Below are 7701 nucleotides of genomic sequence, written 5' to 3' on the forward strand. Positions count from 1 at the left end.
AGATACTTAAGAACTTGGTAATTCCAGTTTACAAGTAATATTTTTCCTTGATCATCAGGCCAGTCTTGCTCTTTGAACAGTGAGTGTTACCTTTACTGTGATATGTTGGTTACATGGTCTGCCAGTTCCCATTAGTTACCTGAAGCTAAACAAGAAACAACACCTTCAAGTCTGGATACTGTTTCCAAGGATTGTTCTGCTTTTAACAATGCCAGAATCCAGCTCTTTCGAGCTCTTTTCCTCTATCAATAGCCACCTCTTCCCACTTTTCTTCCAGTCAAATCCCCAGGATGCAAGACCCCTTGGATGCAGGATGCATTTGGAATGAAATGATCTTAGTCAGTTCACCAATCCCAAGAATGGGGGGAAAGGGGCATAGGGGAGAGGGTAAGTGGCTCTTCAACCCCCAGTTCTCCTGGATCAGAAAAATGGGGGCTAAAACTGCTAAAATAGAGCCACTCCCACACACATATACACTTGCCAGCCAGTGGATACAGAACAGGCACATTTTTGACACATATCCAACAGTCTTTTAACTCATCTTAAGAGACATCTGGAAGACTGCTAGACATTTGTCACTACTCTACAGGCTTTTCCAAGGAGTTATTGGGCATGCCCAAAAAAGGACAGCTCTTATCTTGTGCTCTACCAAGAAGCAATCATACACACACACCCCACTCGTTCCTTTATCAAGTAGAGCCTACCTAACCAACACAGTTGGGAGTTCAATTCCCAGGGGAAGGGTTTTTGCTTGGGAAAGCATTGGGAGAATATAGCCAATTTTACTAGACAGAACCACACTCACATACACATCCATCCTACCTGAAGGATCAGCATTCGACCCATTGTCAACCCATCTGTTATGGCTTGCCTCTTGATGGCACTTTTCCCCCACCAATAAGCAATCTGGAAATCCAGTTGTGTGGACACAACAGCAGCAGCCAGCCTTCTTGTTAAAGCAGAACAGGGTTCAGCCATGAGAACATGATAAAGTATGCCAGCATATATTGATATCCTTTCATTGGATTGGAGAAAAATAGATTTACACTGCTTTAAGGAAGAACCCATCGATACAGGCATAAAGAAACCCATGGATCATCTGTGGTTAGATTTCTATTAGTTCACCATTTATGCTTTCAATAACTATCACTAATGCAAGCATAACTTTACACAAATGGATAGCCCCGAGGTATATCAAACCTGAAGTTCTCAGAATTTTCAGCAAACAGGGCCAGAATTTATGAAAAGCACTGAATGTTTATTTATCTGAGACTGTTCCTCAGTCAGTCCAGAGAGTTGTAGTTGGTAAAGTAAAGAGCTCCAAGAACAGTAACAGTGATGTATCAGGTAAGATTGAAATTACATGAATGTAGCATTCTTCCATTAATAGAGATAAGATTGGATTCTTTATGATCCCAAAACTATGAAAGTGGGTGAGAGAACCTGACATAAGCAAAAACACATTTAATTTTATTAGCCATTCATTCATTAGTGTTAGATCAGGTAATGGAAAGGCACATGCAGGCTAATGGTAACAACAGCTCTTTATTAAGTCAGTAGGAACTATGTACAATCCAGCGAAGGTTGAGTCTGACAGCAGCCCTTTTATAGGGAGCTATCAGACGCTTCGACCAATGAGATTAAACCTCTGTTCCCACTGGAACAGAGGACCTTGGTGGAAACCACTATAGTTGAAGCTAGTATGTAACAATTAGTATTTTAAATAGCACATTTTCCATTAAATATAGCTGATTGTACCAGTGCTTGCTTACTTAGAGGCTAATTTTGAATAAATACTTTACCTTTTCCTATTAGAAAATGGAATGAGTCCCTAATTAAAGACTAGGTTGGATGTGAAGGTGGCATAACTTTAATTGGCCCCAGAGAACTTTACCAGATATTCCAAAGTTGGGGAAATATATCAGTGCTGGCAAGCAGATTTACTGCATACTGTAAAACAGTGTGGCTGGACATGAGTTCTGTGAGTTGAGGTCCACACCTCTTAAAATGCCAAGATTGAGAAGTATTGCTGTTAAGCATGCAATAATAAGTGTAGGAGGGAAGAAAATGTAGGTTTGGAGTGGAGGCACCTAGGAAGGGTTAAGATAGAGAGGCAAATGATAAAATAAGCACTCCCCATCACTCTTTTTGTATATGCATTGCGTCCAACAGATCTTGCCTGTAGTGTGGACTTCACAACTTAAATGATATACATGCCTATTAAAATTCAAAGACTAAAACTACTTAAGTCCATCTCTGCACACAGAAGTGCTTAGAACTGCTGGACAAAGATACAAGTCCCTGGAAAAAGAATTAGAAGACATGGATAATAAAATACAAGGAAGTGGAAGGATGGATACTGAGAAGATAATTCAGGTTCTTTTTACTCCTGTATGAAATATCAAGAATACCAATTTAGCCAAATCCTGTTTCAAGAATGTTATTTGTTTCTTTAAAGTTTTCAGAGCACTGTTTTTACTTTGGGGGATCTCAAAATAGGGTGGTTTTTTGGGCTTGTGAAGAATAATTGTTTTTCTTAATCTTAATTTTGTTTTTCTTTTCTTTTACACTGAAGATTTCTGATACAACAGAAAAAATAGAATCAGGTAGCCAAATAAGCAGACGTAAGCCATATTATAGCATTCATCAATGTTTCTGCTGGTACTCCTTCAACTTACATCTTTGAATTGATTTGATAGCCAACTGAGCCTCAAGAAAAAGAATACTTGAGACCATATTTGACAAGTACCACAATGTTCTGCCACAAAAATAAATACAAATTCAAATCAGGGAAATCAAATCAGGAACACACCAATACACTAGGAAAATTTGGAAGGTCTTGGAAGATTAATGGAAACAACTTATTAGAGGGCAAACAACAATATCTTCAAAAATGAATCCCTGAAAAGTGTTCATGGAAATTATGACACACATCAACTCAGGAAATTTAGATTGTCCTCGGATTTGTTTGCTAAAGCTATTCATCTCAAGCAAGAACAAATAACCCTTCTCTCTCAGAACTCAAAACTGAACTTTCTCTCTAAGATAGATAGCAAGGTTTGAGTCAAGATTTGAAACTTAGCATTGTTCTGATCCTGTCTATAAGCCTTTCCTGCCTTTATGTAATTGTGGCACATCTGGCAACTTCTTTTTCTTTTGCAATATGCCCAGTGGCGGATTAAGGCTCACTGGCGCCCTAACCACTGACCAATCTTAGTTGCCCCCTCATTTGTACATACTGTACAAATCTTCATTGGGTTTTTTTCCTCAACTTTGTGATGCCCCTTTGGGGCTGGTGCCCTAAGCACGTGCTTAGCCTGCTTAATGGTTAATACATCACTGAATATGTCCTTGTTGTTGCCTGTATCTGATAAACAGATTGGTGAATGTTTTCCCACTGGCTGTTGATGCTTGGAGAAAAATAAATCCAGCAGAATCTAACATCCCTGTCCTCAGTGAGTCTTATATTGTATACTATAAATAAGGACAGCACCAGTGGTGGGATTCAGCCAGTTCGCACCCATTTGAGAGAACTGGTTGTTAATGTTCTAAGCAGTTCGGAGAACCGGTTGTTGGAAGAAATCTCATTTTGTTTTTTTCCCATTTTACAGGGCTAATCCTGTAAGGAAGGCAGGAAGGAGCTGCCTAAGCTTCTGGATGTGTTAGCCGGGCTGGCGATTGATTTCCCCAGGCTTATGGTCCTGGGGGATTTCAATCTGCCTTCCATTGGCGAGACATCTGATTTAACTCGGGAGTTCATGGCTTCCATGACTGCTATGGACCTAACTCAGTTAAATTGAGACCCACTCATAACAAGGGACACACGCTCGACCTGATATTTGTCTCTTGACAGTGGATGAATGATCTAGTTTATGGGGATATTGTTATTCAACCCTTGTCATGGTCTGATTTCCTCCTCAGGCATGACTTCCATACTGCTACCTCCCACCGCAGGGAGGCGGAACCGATTAGATGGTTCCACCCCAGGCGCCTGATGGACCCTGATAGGTTCCTGATGGAGCTTGGGACTTTTCCTGAATCCCTTGCTCACAGCTCGGCCAAGGCCCTAGTGGAATCCAGGGATAGGGCGGCCACTGGACCGCATTGTGCCTTTGCGGCCTCTGACTCGGTGCTGATCCTGGGTAGCTCCTTGGTTTACCGAGGAGCTCCAGGAGATAAAGTGCCAGAGAAGATGCCTAGAGAGTGGGTAGAGGGCCAGCCAGTCCGAATCTGACCGAACACTAGTAAGAACTCATATTAAGTCCTACTTAGTGGTGATAAAAGTGGCAAAATGGGAACATTTTTCCACTCTTATTGCATCTGTGAAGGTTGTATCGAAGGTTGTTGAGAGTATGGTAGCACGTCAACTTCCCCAGTACCTGGATGAAGCTGCCTACCTGGATCCATTTCAGTCGGGTTTCAGGCCCGGGTACAGCACGGAGACGGTTCGTGTTGACTAGAGGGTAGAGATCGACCCCAAGGCGCCTCACTTATGGGGTGCCCCAGGGGTAGGTTCTCTCACCCCTCCTGTTCAACATATATATGAAACCGCTGGGCGAGATCATTCGTGGTTTCGGGGTATGGTATCATCAATACGCTGATGATACCCAACTTTTCATCTCTACCCCAAACCACCCCAACGATGCCTTCGACGTGATGTTCCGGTGCCTGGAGGCTGTGCAAATCTGAGGGAGGTGAACAGGCTCCAGCTTAATCCCGCCAAGACTGAGTGGCTGTGGTTCCCGTCATCCCGATTTGTGCATCACGTACCATCTTTGATGATTGGGGGAGAAATTTTAGCCCCTCAGAGAGGGCTCGCAATCTGGGAGTCCTCCTGGATACGCGGCTTAGTTTAGCAGAACATCTTACGGCCGTGACCAGGGGGCCCTTTTACCAGGTTCACTGGTTCGCCAGTTGCGCCCCTTCCTGTATCGGGATGCCCTGTGCACAGTCACTAATGCCCTCATCTTTTCTCGCCTGGACTACTGTAATGCTCTCTACATGGGGCTACCCTTGAAGAGCACACAGAGGCTCCAGCTGGTCCAGAATGCGGCCACACGGGTTGTCATGGGGGCACCTAGGTGCTCCCATGTTACACCCCTTTTAGGCAGCCTGCACTGGTTGCCGGTTGTTTTCGGGGTGCGATTCAAGGTGTTAATTATGACCTTTAAAGTGCTCCATGGCTTAGGCCCAGGGTACTTGCGAGACGGCCTACTGCCACCGGTAGCCTCCCACCGTCCAGTATGATTCCACAGAGTTACCCTCCTCAGTGTGCCATCAGCCAGGCAGTGTCAGCTGGTGATCTCTATGGGGAGATCCTTCTCTGTGGGAGCGCCTTCCTTTTGGAATGAGCTGCCCCCGGAGCTTCGCATAACCCCTGACCTCCGGTCCTTCCAGCATGCCCTAAAAAGTTGACTTTTTCAGCAAACCGGCCTGGCCTGAATAGAATAAAACAAATTATTAATTTTAAATTGTCAATTTTAATTTAATCCTACATTTGATGTTAATTGTCAACTGAAGATTATTGGATTTCCTATTAATCTTTTTTAACTTTTGTCATATGTGTTTTTATGTTGTACGCCGCTCTGAGTCCTTTGGGAGAAGGGTGGCATATAAGTCCAATAAAATCAAACCAAACCAAGGAAGGAAACATTCTGGTGTTTCTAGCCTAATCTTTATTGCCTTGCTTACAGAAACTGATTCTCCAGTTAACCCTATTACATTGTAACACTAAGGCGAAGCACCCATCAACATGAGTGAGGTTGAGTTGGCCATGCTCACCCAGTCACATGACCACAGAGCCACATCTACCCAGCTGGTCATTAGGACAGAGAAGCGGTTGTTAGATTATTTGAATCCCACCACTGAACAGCACCATATTCCATATGCAAGGGTGTGTTGATATAATGATATAATTTTCTATCCATGCAAGCACTGATTGACAGCATTATTAGCTGAAGAACATCCCTCCCTCCTACCTGCTTAAAATTAAGAGCAGGTCACATCATATAAATTGATTCTGCATCAGCTTAAAAGCAGTTCTGAACCTCTTTGATTCCATAGCTCCAGCTATTTATAAGAGTGACGCCAATTCACTCCCAGCTCTGGTTTGTATATTACAACAAAGTTATGTTTTCTTTTGGAACACTAAACTTCTAGACAGTCTAGTTTCCCCCACTAGCAGGGACTCTTGTCTCACCCACCTCCCAGCTATTGACCTTCTCATACAGCATAAAATGTATCACCAGCATCTCACATTTCCAGAACTGGCTAAAAGAAATCTTAGTAAAAGCCTGGCATTTTCTTCCATGCAAGGAAAGAGGAAAATACAGAGAATTCCTTTCAAGTTCACACTGGTTTCTTTCATCTGCACTCCAGTACACCCAGAACATAGTTACAAGATTTGGATAAGTGGAAAGCAGTCCCAAATCATCCAGATTGTGTTTACTCTCTTCTGCTGCCACAGCAACAAATAAACATGGTTTCGAGCTGTTGTGATAAACTCCCAATTAGAAAAAAGAAATGCTGGCATGCTCTTCTTTCTGCTTCAAAACTCACAGAGATTTTTTTTAAACAGAAGAAAAGACACATTTGCAGCTGGATAAATTTTCATCATAGCAGCCACTCATATTCCACACAAAATCTGAACAGCTGAAGCTGTTTGAGATATGGGTACCTGACCAAAGACTCTCTTTTATTGGTCATTTCAAGGGAACACTTCATTCAGAGGTGGCATTCAGCAGGTTCTGACCAGTTCTGGAGAACGAGTAGTGGAAATTTTGAGTAGTTCAGAGAACCAGTAAATACCACCTGAGACTGGCCCCGCCCCCATCTATTCTTTGCCTCCCAAATCTCATCTGATTGAGAGGGAATGGGGATTTTGCAGTATCCTTCCCCTGGATTGAGGAAGGAATGGGGATTTTACAGTATCCTTCCCCCGCCACGCCCACCAAGCCACACCACACTCGCCAAGCCATGCCCACAGAACCAGTAGTAAAAACGTTTTAATCCACTACTGACTTCACTGCTTTGGAGAAATTGTTGTACAAAACATCGCAGCATAGAAGTACCCAACTGCCTTCCTCTCCTTCAACAGCATTCTGTGATACTTCAGTTTATATTAATTCTTATCATAATACCTTGTGACATGATTCTGATTGCACTGTGTTTCTCTACCTTCCAAAGTCTCTTTGAAAAGATTCAGAAAAAAAGTACTAGGTCTTAGCATGTTTTAGAGTTTTCTTTAAATGTAATCAAAGTCAAAGAGCAGACTATTGTTTTCCTCAGCTTTAGAGCAGTTTCCCACAAGTCTAAATTTTCCAAATGGCCTATTGATTGGAAGCTGAAGTTCCAGCAGATCAGATCTAGATAAGTTGGGAAAAACTGCTTGAGGGGATGTGTTCTTTCCTTCCTTACCTTTAAGCTTTCCATATGATAAATTAAAATGCAAATTTCAGCTTTGTTTTCCCTTCCCACCAATTGCAGTTAAATGCTATCTGATTCTGTAATTCTACCTGGCTGTGTCATTTGTCCCCAGGTGTCTCAGTAGACTTGCAAATCCAGGTACAAAGAATTTTACAATGTAATTAAATGAAGCTCAAAAGATTTTTAAAAGTGCATTGGCCACACTGAGGGAAGTTACACTTTCTGCTTGGCCCATTGCTACTATGGGCCATTCACTCCTTCCTGAGGTGATCTCTT

The sequence above is a fragment of the Natrix helvetica genome (genome assembly GCF_964273705.1).
Source record: "Natrix helvetica genome assembly, chromosome: Z".
Taxonomy (NCBI): domain Eukaryota; kingdom Metazoa; phylum Chordata; class Lepidosauria; order Squamata; family Natricidae; genus Natrix; species Natrix helvetica.